General features: G+C 39.8%; 1 protein-coding gene across 10 annotated transcripts in view; it reads right to left on the bottom strand.

Annotated features, from left to right (window-relative positions):
• Positions 1–16,324, bottom strand: part of SIPA1L1 (signal induced proliferation associated 1 like 1) — a 381,605-nt gene that overhangs the window by 269,288 nt on the left and 95,993 nt on the right. Inside the window, exon 1 of one of the 10 annotated variants that reach the window (XM_073348518.1) lies at positions 11,784–12,493. The exons of the other annotated variants lie outside the window; for them this stretch is intronic. The gene's annotated coding sequence lies outside the window, so the exon portion shown is untranslated. Of the gene's footprint in view, positions 1–11,783; positions 12,494–16,324 lie in introns of those variants that run through there. 10 annotated transcript variants of the gene reach the window in all.

Below are 16,324 nucleotides of genomic sequence, written 5' to 3'. Positions count from 1 at the left end.
TTGGAACAGTTTAAAATGATCCGCTATTGATGGTGGAGAGGACATTACAGCTTCATCCACTGAGGATGAGGCAATATTAGCTTCAGTCAAGCCTCCTGCTCTTCAAAAGTTCAGGGCTCTGGAAAGAGAGGTTGAAGGAGAGGGTCATAATGTCTTTCTGTGGGAGACATTAGAGGCCCCAGAAGGACAGTGTCTGTAGGCTACCTTTGGTTCCCATTATGGCTACTGGGGTGGAATAAAGGACATGGGTAGTGGCAACCAAGGGTGTCCATACCAAGTAGGTGGCTGAGGCTCTCGCTGAGGCAGCAAACTGAGAAGACCCTGGGTGTTGCTCAGATGAGTTGTGTTATGCAGCTAAGCAGAGACGGTCATCCTCCCCACTGTTGGCCTCTTTACTAGATAAAGGTGGAGCAGACAGAGGAGCTGGCGGTGAATGCCTTGGTACCATGGATGATTTTGTAGAGCAAAAGATAGTCGGTAGTGGTGATCCTAGAGACTGAGATGTATCAATAATGAGCTGGTTTCTGGAAAAACTAAATTCCTGCATTTCCGTGGTGATTAGTACCACTAGAGTTTGTTGTTTCTGGCTCATTGGTACTGAAGGAGTCAATGGAGGCTAAGGTCTCTTATGGTGTGATAAGGTGACCAGAAGAGGGCTGAATGGAGGTGCTCAGTACTGCAGTCATATGCATCAGTGCCGCTTTTGCAGAGATGGTACAGTCTGAGCTTCAAGCTCTGTCAGAAGGTGCAGACATGTCTGAGTCTGTGCACCTTGGGTCTTTAGGCTTGAGGACAGTACCAATACCCGAGGAACCCTGAGCCTTCTGGGTACCATGCCGCAGTGCCAAGGTCACTGATCTTGTTGGGAATCTCCTCTGACTGGTTAAGTGCTCAGTCTGGGGACCTCACACGTTCTTGTCAACTGCTGCAAATGGCCCACCTTGATTATCACTACAAAAGGTTGTTTCTTTGTTTTTTATTTCCCGCCCCCCCGCTGGTAATAGCTCACCTTACCTGACCACTCTCATTACAGTGTGTATGGTAACACCCATTGTTTCATGTTCTCTGTGCGTATAGAATCTCCGCACTGTATTTTCCACTGCATGCATCTGATGAAGTGAGCTGTAGCTCACAAAAGCTTATGCTCAAATAAATCTGTTCGTCTCTAAGGTGCCACAAGTACTCCTTTTCTTTTTGCGGATACAGACTAACACAGCTGCAACTCTGAAACCTGTCAGTCTGGTGACTTGTCACCCTTTTCTTAAGCTTTATGAGGGGAGTCAGAAGATTTCCTCTTAAGCTCTCTTTCCTTGGAAGTTGATGGTCTTGGCGATGACCATTGCTCCGGGGAAGTCCCAGGACTGGGGTCAGAGGCCGGTCTGCTGAAACTGTCCATCATGAGGAGCTTAAGTTTCAGTTTATAGCTCTTCTTCCTTCTAGCCTTCAATTTTTGGCAAAAAGTGCACTTTTGACTAATGTGAGCCTCTCCTAGGCACTGGATACAGTGTGAATGATTGTCACTGATCAGTATTGCCTCTCTGCAGAAGAGGTAATGTTTGAACCCAGGGGAGACTGACATAACCCTTGTTGGGGGCGGGGTCAGTTTCCAGAAGGGGGCAGGGGAATGTGTCAAGGACAGGGAGAAAAAGAAAAAATATTTGGGGGGCAGGGGAATTAAAATGGAAGCTTTACTAGTTACTATGAGAATGGAAAGTACCGGCTACTACAAAATTCAAAGCGAGGAACTGTAATCAGAATTGGACTGCTAATCACTGTCTCAGGCCAAGGGCGGTTGAGAAGGAACTGAGAGTGGTTCACCCGCGCAGCACTAAATAGCCTCAAGGCAAAGCACAAGACTAGGGAAAGCACATATGCAGATCAAACAGACCCTGCTATCTAAAATCTCCCATCAGATGCACAGGGACGCAGACACACCTACAGTGGATCACCCATAGGGACACTACTCAAAGAAGAAAGGTTTTTGCACAGGTCGAGCAATGAGAAGAAGGGCCCAATCCAATATACATTTGCCCTTTCAACTATTTGACAGCCCATTGTCTATTTTTTGTTTTTATTCTTTTTTCTGTGTCATATTTTTTAGTTGTTTGGCTTCTTCTGAAAGCAGTGAGATGATGAGGTGACGTTCTCACTGCTGACAAACAGCTTGAAAATTCTGTATAGGTTAGCAAATCAGAACAGATGGAATAGAGTAGACATGCCACCTAGCTCTTATATAGTGCTTTTAATCAGTAGATCTCCAGGCGCTTCACAGTCTGATGTATTCATCCTCACAACACCCCTGGGAAAATAGAGAAGTATTATCCCAATTTTACAGATGAGCAACTGACGCACAGGGAGGCTAAGTGAATTTCCCAAGGTAACACAGGATATTTGTGGGGGAGTATGGAACTGAAACCTAGATCTTCCAAATCCTAGGCTAGTGCCCTAACCACTGGACAATCCTTCTCATATAGTACTTTTCATCAACAGTTCTCTAAGTGCTTTACAAAGGAGGTAAGTATCACTAACCCAATTTTATAGATGGGGAAACAGGGGCACAGAGCGCTACGGTGACTTGCCCAGCAGGCCAATGGAAGAATCAAAAACAGAAATCAGATCTCTCAAGTCCCATCGTGGGGCCCTATGCTATGAACCACGCAGCCTCCCCTTTTATATAAGATTTCAGTAATCATGGTAGTGTTATGGAAAAGTAACACTACAAAGATTACACAATCCCCTGCATGCTGGCTCAAAATTACTGTTAGCCAGAGTACAGAAATTCACATAATGTATAGTCTGAGAAATAACAGTACAATGAATATGCAAACCAGACCCCCTGAACTGCATAACTGAACAAGCCTAAGGTGCTTTTCAGTTACTGAACAGCAACCTTACATGCTGTATACTTAACATTTGCCAACCAAGTAAAGTTAAACTTCTCCAATGTTGAATAAAATTTTTTTGCAAGTGGTGTATCACACAAAAAAGCTCCCATTAATTCAACTTCAACTGTCTGTGACTCCATGTTCCCAATAAGAAAATAAAAATAGTAATTATCTACCTCAGAGGTGAAAATGATTAATATTCATAAAGGATATGAAAATTAAAAGCAGTGAGAGAGGGTTGAAGGAATCTATTTTCTATTAATATTCTGAATGAGAAACGGTTTGGCTTTTAGTAGCACTAACTTCTTTCTTTCGAGTTTCTAAGAATTTTATCAACAGTATACACACAAAATAAAATCATTGCCAACAAAATTTCACTTGAGCTTTATGCCCAGCCATGAACAGCAGCAGAGACTTCAGAATGGATTTTTATCTGAACAAACAAGTTTTGGAGTATGCTTTTCATCTTGCCCATCTATTTAATTCACTCTCTAAACTTGAATCTTTTAATTTTCTTTTTTCTCATTAAAATATTGATTAAAATGTTAAAAGTTAGGGCTTAGGCAGATGCTGAGAGAAAGAAAAGACAAGGTTACTTTGCAGTAACTAGAATACTTTAAATGTATTCGCAAAAAGAAAAGGAGTACTTATGGCACCTTAGAGACTAACCAATTTATTTGAGCATAAGCTTTCGTGAGCTACAGCTCACTTCATCGGATGCATACTGTGGAAAGTATAGAAGACGTTTTTATACACACAAACCATGAAAAAATGGGTGTTTACCACAACAAAAGGTTTTCTCTCCGCCCACCCCACTCTCCTGCTGGTAATAGCTTATGTAAAGTGATCACTCTCCTTACAATGTGTATGATAATCAAGGTGGGCCATTTCCAGCACAAATCGGGGGGGGGGGGTGGCGGGGGGGGGACACACGACACAGGTTACCTTGCATAATGACTTAGCCACTCCCAGTTTCTATTCAAGCCTAAATTAATTGTATCCAATTTGCAAATGAATTCCAATTCAACAGTCTCTCGCTGGAGTCTGGTTTTGAAGTTTTTCTGTTTTAATATCACAACTTTCATGTCTGTAATCGTGTGACCAGAGAGACTGAAGTGTTCTCCGACAGGTTTATGAATGTTGTAACTGAATGTATTGTTTCTAACAGATCCATGCTGAAGGAGGAGTACAGTGAATTTTCTTGCAAGTCCAAGAATGATTAAAGCTGTTAATTATTAAGGGACATGTGCAAATCAACCCATGGCTTAGATTGTTCCACAGAAGGTTTTAAGCTTCCTACTGCTCCATACAGACTTTGGCTCCTCTCCATCTATCTTGAGGCTGCTCTGCACCATGATGGGGGCCCTGGCTGGTGTAAAACCAGGCTCTGGATTAGGGAGCTACAAATGTCTTCCAACCAGTTATGCTCCAGCTAAGTGCAGCTAAGAATCTGGCCCAATGTTTTCATCTTATATGAAAATTGGGGGGAAATGGTCTTGACGCCTTCAATTTTGATGGACCATCATCTGTTTTGTTACTAAGTAAACTGGGGCATGGCTTTCAAGGGCAAGTATTTCTCACGCACAAAACACTTTCTCAAAACATTTCCATTCAACAGCATCAGTCTCACTTGTCAGTGACTAAAGGTCTGAAAGAATCCAAGTTCTACCACTTCTCAGCTATTTGGTCTGAGAAGTGTGCTTTCTACTAAGCCAGCCCAGACTCCCACTTCTTCAGTGCAGCTACACATGAAAATATAGCATGCTCTGCGAGGATCACTTTCAGTTTCCTTTCTCATTCTGATGAGCTTTTGGGGGTAAATATGGCATGGATTAAACAGGCTCAGGGAGAATGGCCTTCATCTAGGCAGACATGGCACCTGGTGTGTCAGGCAGTGACAACACCTTGTCATACATCCTGCACCTCTTGAATGCAGAGCTGGTCTCTGGATCCACCATGAGTAAATATTAAACTTAAAACAATTACTAAAGTCTACTAATACTGAGCTCAACTTTCTAAAGGAATTTTTCTCGGAAATAAGTCAAGTAACCAAATGTGTCCACATTATCTAGGCCCCCAGCACGTTTATGACATCATTTATTAAAGGAGTTGGCGGATGTGATTGCAGAGCCGTTGGCCATTATCTTTGAAAACTCATGGCGATCGGGGGAAGTCCCAGATGACTGGAAAAAGACTAATGTAGTGCCCATCTTTAAAAAAGGGAAGGAGGAGGATCCAGGGAACTGCAGGCCAGTCAGCCTCACCTCAGTCCCTGGAAAAATCATGAAGCAGGTCCTCAAGGAATCAATTCTGAAGCACTTAGAGGAGAGGAAAGTAATCAGGAACAGGTCAGCATGGATTCACCAAGGGCACGTCATGCCTGACTAATCTAATTGCCTTCTATGATGAGATAACTGGCTTTGTGCATGAGGGGAGAAGTGGTAGACGTTTTGTTCCTTGACTTTACCAAAGCTTTTGACATGGTCTCCCACAGTATTCTTGCCAGCAAGTTAAAGAAGTATGGGCTGAATGAATGGACTATTAGGTGGATAGAAAGTTGGCTAGATTGTCAGGCTCAATGGGTAGTGATCCATGGCTCCATGTCTAGTTGGCAGACAGTATCAAGTGGAGTGTCCCAAGGGTCAGTCCTTGGGCTGGTTTTGTTCAATATCTTCATAAATGATCTGGAGGATGGTGTGGATTGCACCCTCAGCAAGTTTGCAGATGACACGAAAGTGGGAGGAGAGGTAGATATGCTGGAGGGTAGGGATAGGATACAGAAGGCCCTAGACAAATTGGAGGATTGGGCCAAAAGAAATCTGATGAGGTTCAACAAGGACAAATGCTAGAGTCCTGCACTTAGGACGGAAGAATCCCATGCACTGCTACAGACTAGGGACCAAATGGCTCAGCAGCAGTTCTGCAGAAAAGGACCTAGCGGTTACAGTGGACGAGAAGCTGGATATAAGTCAACAGTGTGCCCTTGTTGCCAAGAAGGCCAATGGCTTTTTGGGATGTATATGTAGGGGCACTGCCAGCAGATCGAGGGACGTGATCGTTCCCCTCTATTCGACATTGGTGAGGCCTCATCTGGAGTACTGTGTCCAGTTTTGGGCCCCACACTACAAGAAGGATGTGGAAAAATTGGAAAAAGTCCAGCGGAGGGCAACAAAAATGATTACAGGGCTGGAGCACATGACTTATGAGGAGAGGCTGAGGGAACTGGGATTGTTTAGTCTGCAGAAGAGAAGAATGAGGGGGGATTTGATAGCTGCTTTCAACTACCTGAAAGGGGGTTCCAAAGAGGATGGATCTAGACTGTTCTCAGTGGTAGAAGATTACAGAACAAGGAGTAATGTTCTCAAGTTGCAGTGTGGGATGCTTAGGTTAGATATCAGGAAAAACTTTTTCACTAGGAGGGTGGTGAAACACTGGAATGCGTTACCTAGGGAGGTGGTGGAATCTCCTTCCTTAGAAGTTTTTAAGGTCAGGCTTGACAAAGCCCTGGCTGGGATGATTTAGTTGGGGATTGGTCCTGCTTTGAGCAGGGGGTTGGACTAGATGACCTCCTGAGTTCCCTTCCACCCCTGATATTCTATGATTCTATGACATACACACACCACTTAGTGATTAAATGCATTACTCTAAAGGAAAAATTATTTATTTTATTGCACAGCAGAATTACAACTAAAGTTATCTATTTTAGTAAACAGAGAGGAGTGAATGTGATACACTAAACAAAGGAGTTGAAGGAGGGGGGGAAAAGGAAAAACAGCATGGGGAAAATAAATCTGACCATTCACTTGCAAATGAAATCAAGTAGTTTAATGCCTCAATTTCTATCTGAAAACATAGTTAATAGATGAGAAACAATGAAAAAAGCAAAGATATTTTATAAATGTAAGACTTAGTATTGCAGATCCCAACAACAACAATAAAAGGGAGATCTGAAACAAGGAAAACAGTGCTTGCATCATCTCAACTCTCTAAGCTTTTCAAGCATGTAAGTATAGGAAGAGAGTGGCTAGTATTCAAAGCTTGTCATAGGGAAGGGAATTTTATATTAATATTTTATATATGTGACAACTATGAAACAAATCAATATTTTAGAAGTTAATTATGTACTAAAGATAAAGGTCAAAGTTTACAAGACCATAAAGGTAATGTATTTATGTAAATTTATGTAAAAAGAAAAATGTATTTATGACAAATCTTTTGATACCATTTAAAAATCTGTGAATCACTCTTATGTATTATTTAATTTAATACCTGCCATAAATAGATAAAACTACAAAATACACAGGAGTCCAACACCCCAAAATGATCTTCACAAAGATCACCATGAAAGGAGCAATACAGTCACATAAGTGAAAGAATGCTTACTTACCTCACAGCTACTATGGTTCTTTGAGGTGTGTTATCCATGTGGATTCCACTCTATGTGTATGCGTCTCATGAATGCAAGATTGGATTTTCTGAGAAGTTGTATCCATTGGGGCCACACCTGTATCCCTGATGTACTTGCCACCCGAGGACATAAAAGGCAAAGCAGGCCATTTGTGTCTCAAATTTCTTCATCAAGAGCCAGGTTTCAGAGTAGCAGCCGTGTTAGTCAGTATCCGTAAAACGAAAAGGAGTACTTGTGGCACCTTAGAGGCTAACAAATTTATTAGAGCATAAGCTTTCGTGAGCTACAGCTCACTTCATTGGATGCATACAGTGGAGAATCCCACAGGAATAGGACTCCATAGTAGCAAAGGAGGAGGGCACGTCATAGAATCTATGCAGGCATCTTGAAGAACCACAGTTACTGTAAGGTAAGCAACCATTTTTTCTTTGACTGACTATCCACATAGCTTCCATTTTTGATGACTAACAAGCTTCGAGGTTGGTACAAGGAATCCTACTAAAACTAAAACAATGAGTGCAGGACAGCACGACCAAAATGAGCATTTGATGTGGAAATCTTTGTTAACGAACAGTGTTTTGTAAATGTGTGGATGGAGCTTCATAGAGCTGCCCTACAAATTTCATTAAAAAAAAAAAAAAAAAACAGCAGGAGAGACTGCCCGAGCTCTAATGTGGCTACATGGATCTAACCTAGCTAGCTCATAAGCTGTTCTTATACAGTTGGAGACCCATTTTGATAATTATTTGAGGCTATTACTTGATATTTATCCTAATGAGTCCATATACCGTCTAGATGTGTTCCTTAATGGTTTTGTCCTGTTAAAGTAACATGACAATACCTTCACTACGTCAAAGTTTAACTTCCCCCGGGGTTAAGACAGACTTAGACTTGGACAGGAAATCTGGGAAATGACTAAATTGGTCCATATGGAACTCAATTAACTTTGGACAATAACTTGGGATAAGGCTTGAGAGTAATCCTGTCCTTATAGAACACTATATAAGGGGAACCACCATGAGAACTTAAATCTCCTCTTCCTTTCAAGCTGATGTGATAACTACCAAACAGGCAGTCTTCACTAATAGATGGTAGAGAGAACAGGCTAAAGACTCAAGAGGTACCTGTCAACTCTTACTATATTGGTGACAGGTTTCAGAGTGGTAGCTGTGTTAGTCTGTATCAGCAAAAACGATGAGGAGTACTTGTGGCATCTTAGAGACCAACAAATTTATTTGGGCACAAGCTTTCATGGGCTAAAACCCACTTCATCAGATGCATGGAGTGGAAAATACAGTAGGCAGGTATAAATACATAGTACATGAAAAGATGGGAGTTGCCTTACCAAGTGGGGGGTCAGTGCTAACGAGACAATTCAATAAAGGTGAAAGGGGGCTATTCTCAATAGTAGAATACCAAGGGAGGAAAAATCACTTTTGTAGTGGTAATGAGGCCAAAATCAGGATGGTCCATTTCAAACAGTTGACAAGAAGGTGTGAGTAACAGTAGGGGGGAAATCAGTTTTTGTGGTGACCCATCCACTCCCAGTCTTCATTCAGACCTAATTTGATGGTGTCCAGTTTGCAAATTAATTCCAGTTCCAGAGTCTGTTTTTGAAGTTTTTTTGTTGAAGAATTGCCACTTTTAAGTCTATTATTGAGTGTCCAGGGAGGTTGAAGTGTTCTCCGACTGGTTTTTGAATATTATAGTTCTTGACCGATAGTCCGATTTGTGTTCATTTATTCTTTTGAGTAGGGACTGTCCGGTTTGGCCAATGTACATGGCAGAGGAGCATTGCTGGCACATGATGGCATATATCACATCCGTAGATGTGCAGGTGAACGAGCCCCTGATGGTCTTCTCAAATCAAGACAAACTATACCAGAGCCTTCCCAAAAATGTCATGTAAATTTACCAATTCACGCACAAAACCTATTCCTCCACTGATTATTACTCTGATGGTGACCGTGCTAGTGGGAAAAAATTAGTACCTTTTTGGGCATCAAAAAAAAGTTACTCAATGCCAGGCAAATGGGTGATTAAAGTATTAAAGGCTGTTGTAACATAATTCATTTGGAATTTAGAGGGCTATTATTAGATACGGATTTTTGAGGAAGGAGGACGGTATACTCTGGGGATAAGAGATTTTTCTGAAGTTTGTTTTAATTTAGTGGCTGGCAAAAGTAAATTCTCTTAAATTGAGACTTTAATAAATGTTGGCTAATAAGTTTATTTGTATATATTTATGCTGCTGCACAGTTATTGTAAATCTAATTATTGTCCGGGTACTTAGAGTTTTTGTATGCACTTTTCTAAATATTGAGAATAAATATATAAACAAAAAAAAACCAAGCCTGGCTTTGGCCCCAAGAGAATAAAAAAGACAAAGGGAAATTCAAGAACAAACAAACAAAAACTGTTCAGGAACCAAGGCCAGATCAGACAACATTTGAACATTAAGGGATGCTAAAGGATACTTGAAATGCATAAATAAAAATGTAAGAAATAACTCACCAGCATATTTCCTAAAATGTTCATTTTCTCAACCGGAGATTTTGCTTCAGCACCCTCATTTTAAACAAACCACAACTTTATTTTCACTGATATCTAAATGTCTCTCTTAGAACAAGAACATGTTAATCTTTGTAAGGTCTCCTGTCAATGCTTTAATCAGTTTCACTTTGCTAAGCTTTTTTTATTATGATTTCAAAGCTACATCCAATACTACTACTTTAGCCTCAACAATTTTTACAAATAAGTTTCAATCTCTCCCTGAAGCATTTGAATTGCTTACTAGATAGTACCAAGATTAGTCTGAGGTTTGACAGCATCCACAGAAGATCTCTCAACTACCGAGACAGACATTTTATTTCAATTCACAACCAAAAACTTTTATACTGATCAAGGCAGTAGATGCCAAGACTGACATCTGCCTCTACGAGGCCTTGTCTCTATTAGAAAGTTCTACCAGTAAAAGTTCTGTCAGCATAAAGCTAACAAAAGTATGTTAGCAGAGGGTTCACACTCAGCTATTTTGGCCATTTAATTGTGTCTATACAGGATCAAGCTGTACTTGCAAAAAAAAAAAAAAAAAAAAGCTGTAGGTGAGAATCCCAGTGTCCTCCGCACCATATTCAGGCATACTACCTTGTGGGAACTGGTTTCTGTGTATTCTGGAGCAATCACTGTGTCCTATGGGATAGCAGCACCCCTCTCAGGGAACTGTGGAGATACAGGGTCAAATGCTCACAATTCTCTATCCTCTCCCATAATCAACTGCTCCTGAGCACCATTTACGAACTTGCCGCAGCAAACATGGATGCAGCACAGAGGAATGCCTCGCTTTTCTCTATTTTAAGGACAGGGCAACAGTCCTGTTTGAACTGTGAAGGACTCAGACAGAATCAAATGAGGATGACTGGAGAGCTATGCTGTTACAGCTAATCATGGAACAACTGCACTTTGTAGAGCTGCAATTTTGGGACCATCCAACAAGCACTGAGCACTTACACCAGATTGCGATGCAAACCTGGAGCCACTATTAGTCAACCCAGAACTGTCAGATGAAGAAGTCCACACTCCTGGAACCACGTGCCAAGTTCAGGACAGTCCTGCAAAGCATGGATACCAAGATGAGAGTTGCCCTTACAGTGGAGATATGAATAGTGATCATCATATGGAAGTTTGCAGCCCCAGATTGTTATTGATCAGTTGGTAATCAATTTGGCATTAGGAAATAAATGGTGGGGTTATGTCATCAAGGTATGCCAGGCAACAAAGCACGTCCTGCTATACAGGGTGGTCAGACTAGGCAATGTGCAGGAAATAAGAGATGTATTGAATGAGCCAGGCTTCATATTGTTCTCCTTCACCTTCTGATTCCCCTTACCTTAGCTCCTTTCCCTTTGCCTGTCACTAATACTCCTCTCCCTAGTTTTCAAATTCTGCCATCTCGTTCACCAAGTCAGTGAAAACATTCTTGTTCCTGTAGGAGTGCCATACCTGCACCTGTGCTCCTTGCCACAAGGAAATCAAACACCTCCTTCCTAGACCAGGCAGCAGCACAAGACAAAGAGCAAGAGATATGCTTTCAGTGAACAATTAGCAGATAACAGATGAAGACTACACTGAGCATTTAGAAAAGTTTTGAGACTGACTTCTAAATACTTAGACAGAATTTAGCAAGGATACATGACAGGTTACGCTAGAAAATAAGGCAAATTTTGCCAATACAACTTTCTTATGCAGACCTGGCTTAAAACCTCTCATGATAAAAATGAAAAGCATTCAAGCAAAACTGGGTTTACCTTACCCTTTCAGCTACTCTTGTGTGAACACGAATGTAAATTAAGCCCTGAGGGACAAAATCCAGCAAGCTACTAAATTTGTTTATGATACAGGTATCACTGTAATAAAAACAAAGATGTTCTGCATACCTCTAGCAGAAACTCTCTCTGATATCAATAATTTAAGAAAAAGATTATATGTACCTGTTATAACAACATTAATCCAGGGAGAACAGTCTCAGAAACGATAGTCCTCAATCAGTAAACTTCAGCAAATGGGTCAAATGTCAATTCCTAAAAGCAAAGATTTCAAAAAAAAAAAAAGAAAAATGTGCAGCAAAAACAGCATTCAGTGCCAAATATATCCCTGGGGTTACTACTGACTTCAGCAGAGTTATTACAAGTACTTATTTGGCCCTCAGTGTTCAAATTTCTCCTCTTAACAGATTATCTCCTGATTTTAGCTCAGGGATGGTTGCAAAGCAGCATGTATGGTGGAACAGCTGGCAATGTGGTCCAAGCCAAACTAAGGAAGTAGTAATTTAAATCTTAAATTAAAATCATTTAGCTCTTCTGATTTGTCTGTATATACTTGCTATCTATTAGAATCTCTGGTCCTTATACTGGAATTTACCACATTATGATCCTTCTGTATACCCTGTAACAATTTATTTATTCGGGATTAAAAGGTTTTGCTTCAGATGATTACTGTATAAATTATAGCAACTAACATATATAGCTTCTATCTCCAATTAATCTTACATCTTTGGGGGTGGAATATCAAAGGGAGGTCAGAGAGCTTTGAGTGGGATGAAACAGCTGTGCCTACTTTAGGATGTATATGCAGTGTTGTAGCTGTGTCAGTCCCAGGATATTAGAGAAACAAGGTGGATGAGGTAATATCTTGTATTTGACCAACTTCTGTTGGTGACAGTAGATGCTTTCAAGCTACACAGAGCTCTTCCTCAGGTGTGGGAAAGGTACTTAAGAGTGTCACTGCTAAATATAAGATCAAACAGAATTATATTACCTCACCCATCTTGTCTCTCTACTTTAAGATATATAATTCCGGAATTTAGGAATATGGGGTAAATTTGTGAAGTCTAAGCAAATTCCAAGGAAAGACAATGGATGCATCAGGGAAAGCACATCCAGCCTCCAGCAACTTGGAAAAGAGGAAGCCACTAGCCCACCTTCTCCTCATCATCACCTTGATTAATCTTCAATGAGAAATTTTAAGGGTCAGCCAAATAAAATCTCCACAGGAATCAGTAAGTGCATTGGGTAATACCACTCTTCAGGGAATATCATCTACTTGAGTGAATCTCTGCATGGTGGAGAACAGTCTCTAGAGACAGATCTCTCAGGAGTGTCAAACAGGGATGAAGGTCCTGCAATGAAAGCCTGAGAAGTGCATCTGAAATAAGATCACTTATTCTACTTTCCTCTGTGGAGCTTGAGGAGCTCCAGATTTTCTGATCCCTTCAAAGATTCTACTCAGGTGAGGATGAAAATCAAATAAAGCTTTAAAAAGGCTCATGTATAGGCACCTGCTGATGCTGCAAAAGGCAGGAAAAAACTTGGAAGCTGGCAGGAGGGAACTAGTAGAGGTGCCAAAACTCTACTTTGTGAGACGAATCCACCTGACTGATACCGAAGTGGACTTTACAGTGTATTGCTCACTAGACAAAACCAAGCTAAAAAAACTGTGTATATTCAGTATGAGAATTTTGGATGTTCTTCCACCAAACACATATGCCAATCTGGTAGCTATGTATTGGACTGACTATTCATTGTTAAAATCTTTATCTTGCCCCATCCCCTTGCATTGAGGCTGTCAATTTTTTAAAAGTTGTCGAAGACCCTATAGAGAAGCTGTAATAAAAATTGCTAAATATTTGACTTGGCTTTCTTTATCATCCTTTGTGAAAGGATTAGCAAAATGTCACTTCTAATTACTTCAGTTCATGCTTCTGAAGGTAAAAAATTGAATAATCTTTTGTGAATTTATCATTTCTTGCTTCTATTATATATAGTATATTCTATAATATATTCTATTCTATATATTTTTAAATAAAGTTTGAATTAAAATGTACACCCTGTATACAGTTCAAAAGCAAGTAAACACTCCACCTATTAGATGAAACAGTTGTGACCCTGTGGATACACACCACAATTGAAAGTTTTTTCTGAGGCTTAAAATATTACCTGAGTTTTTAAAATTTAGGATTATACATTTAGAAGAAAACATGCTATCATCTAAAACGACCTTAAACTGGGGCTATATTATAAAGGAGGAAGAAAATAAGTTTTAAAATTATATATTCCTAATGAGATCAGGTTGATCTATACAGCCTATTTAACAAAGATGGGGTCACCCTCCACATATCCAAAAAAAGAATATTGCTCAGGCAAACATGGAGTAAGCTTCCACACATTATCTATCAATGTGCCTCAGCTCTAAACAGCAGGATTCATCCGTAACAGAAAGAAGGTCCTTAGACTACAACAAGGATTCTAATTTATGGCAATACTGGTGGTTCTGTGATGTAGAAATCTGTATTAACTGGAACCTGAAATGACACCATCAATTTTTTTCAAATAGGCTGAGGGTTCTCCAGCCTCTTAGCCTATAGAAATTTCGCTGAGAGAAATCCTCTTCATGAGTCACCCCCCCTCACAACGGCCCCTCATTACTCTGGTCTCAATCAATGCCATTCTTCAAATCACACGAAGGCACTAACTGAACTTTTAGTTACTACCAACCTGGACATAATATGTATGGGTAACAGACTAAAAGCTTTTTGTCACATCAATAGGGTCCATAAGCCTCCACTGTCATTCCGCCCCATCACTTAAAAAAACCCAACAACCTTTGTTAGACTTACTTTTCAAAAGACAGACTTGACTTTCAGCATTTTGAGGCATTTTATTAAGAGGAACTTTTACAATTCCCAATTTAGTGGAATGCTCATATGCATGCTGGCTATTGTGTTTTTACTCATCACCTGTTAGCTGTTTACAAATATAAATTTGTTAAACAGAAGATTGGGATGTAAGTGCAGTGGGATGTCCAGAATGCAAACTAAATACACCCAAATATGCCACCTAAGATCACATGAATTTACAGATTGTGTATTTTCCCCACTTTTGTTGCTTTTAACATTCAAGCATACCACTGATCTTTTTATAGCTACAAATATTATTGTGGTAAACAAATCTTAATACATAACCAGTCAAATCATAAATTGATTAAGCATGCTCAATGGAGGAAAAGATATGCTATACAATTATTACGGCCAGCAAATAATGTCAGCATCAGAAACACAGTTGTAGATGTTAGCATCAAAAAGACAGGAAACAAAGGTTTTCAATGTCAGCTTAAAACTATACAAAAGGCAGGCACATGAATGCTGAGCATTCAAAAAAAGCGAAAAACACAATAAGAGAAAGGATGGCGTCAAACCAGCATAATCAACATTGAACTTGGGACCTGAATCTGACATGACCTCAAACCTTTTCCTTCCCATGATGACCAGAATCCAGAAACAGGAAGGGCAAAAGGCATTTATCAATTTCTCAGATGTCATAATCTAAACAAGACAAATGTAAACTATAGTATTCTGAATCAGATGCAGCCGCACAAAGAATTGTATACTTACTATCATGGAAGAGTATTTTTGGCTGTACAGTACAAGCATAAAACAAACATCTGGGTATTATGAGAATTAATGGAATACTCCTCAGAAACTGACTGTTCACAATTAAATGTGCCCAAATGTCATCCATTCAACATATGTTTAATCATTAATTCACCACCAAAATTGTAACTGTAACCAGGTATGGAAGGAAGACTATATTTTTACTACTAGAAACTACTAAGATAATTATTATAAAAATTTCTGAAGTTCATAAAAACTAACTTAATCAAATCTGATGTGTATTTTACAACTACATTACTTCAAAGTTACAGGATTGGCAGCTTATAAAGGGAGTTTATAAACATATACACACACACATATATACATATAAATATATATATATGTAAAACATATATATACACACACGACACTCTCACGTTTGAGCGCACATACGACACACAATTGGGATTTTTTTTGTTTTTGCCATTTTTATTTAAGTTACGAAACACTTGTTTTTCTGTTAAAAAAAATATAGGAAACTGGATGTTTGCTTTAAAACAAACTCCTCTCTCAATAAGATACAGTCCTTTACTCCACCTTCCCGCCAGGTTTTGTGTGCCAGACAATATTTGGAGTTCAACTGCCAAGAGGATGTTTATAAGCTTAAAGGATGTTTATCAATTGATTTTGATTAGTTAGAAGCCAGATGCTGATGCCTTGTTAAAAACATTTTACAGAATGCCTTCTAGCAAGCAACACAATTACAATTCAAAATACATTTAAATTATGTGACTCACTTAGGTCCTGATCCTGCAACCAATCTGCACAAGTGGCCCCTTTCACCCCCGTGGAGCCCCACAAAAGTCAACAACGCCCTATGCAGACCCAGCTGCAGGAGCAATGCCTCATGTAGATTCAGTTGTCAGTTTCTTTTATATTTAAGCATTACTTTATTAAGGAATAAGGCTCAACCAAACTGCTACCTTGAAATATTTGGTTATCAATAACTTAAGCATTTGGTAAAATAGTAATTATAGAGAAGTTGGTTGCCTTCAATACAGTTGATCATTCCATAAGACCTTTGCTTCCATCTCCAACAGATGC

Source organism: Lepidochelys kempii, chromosome 6, assembly GCF_965140265.1.
Source record: "Lepidochelys kempii isolate rLepKem1 chromosome 6, rLepKem1.hap2, whole genome shotgun sequence".
NCBI classification, from domain to species: Eukaryota; Metazoa; Chordata; order Testudines; family Cheloniidae; genus Lepidochelys; species Lepidochelys kempii.
Note: the sequence above shows the minus strand (reverse complement) of the source record. Positions and strands in the feature narration are given on the sequence as shown.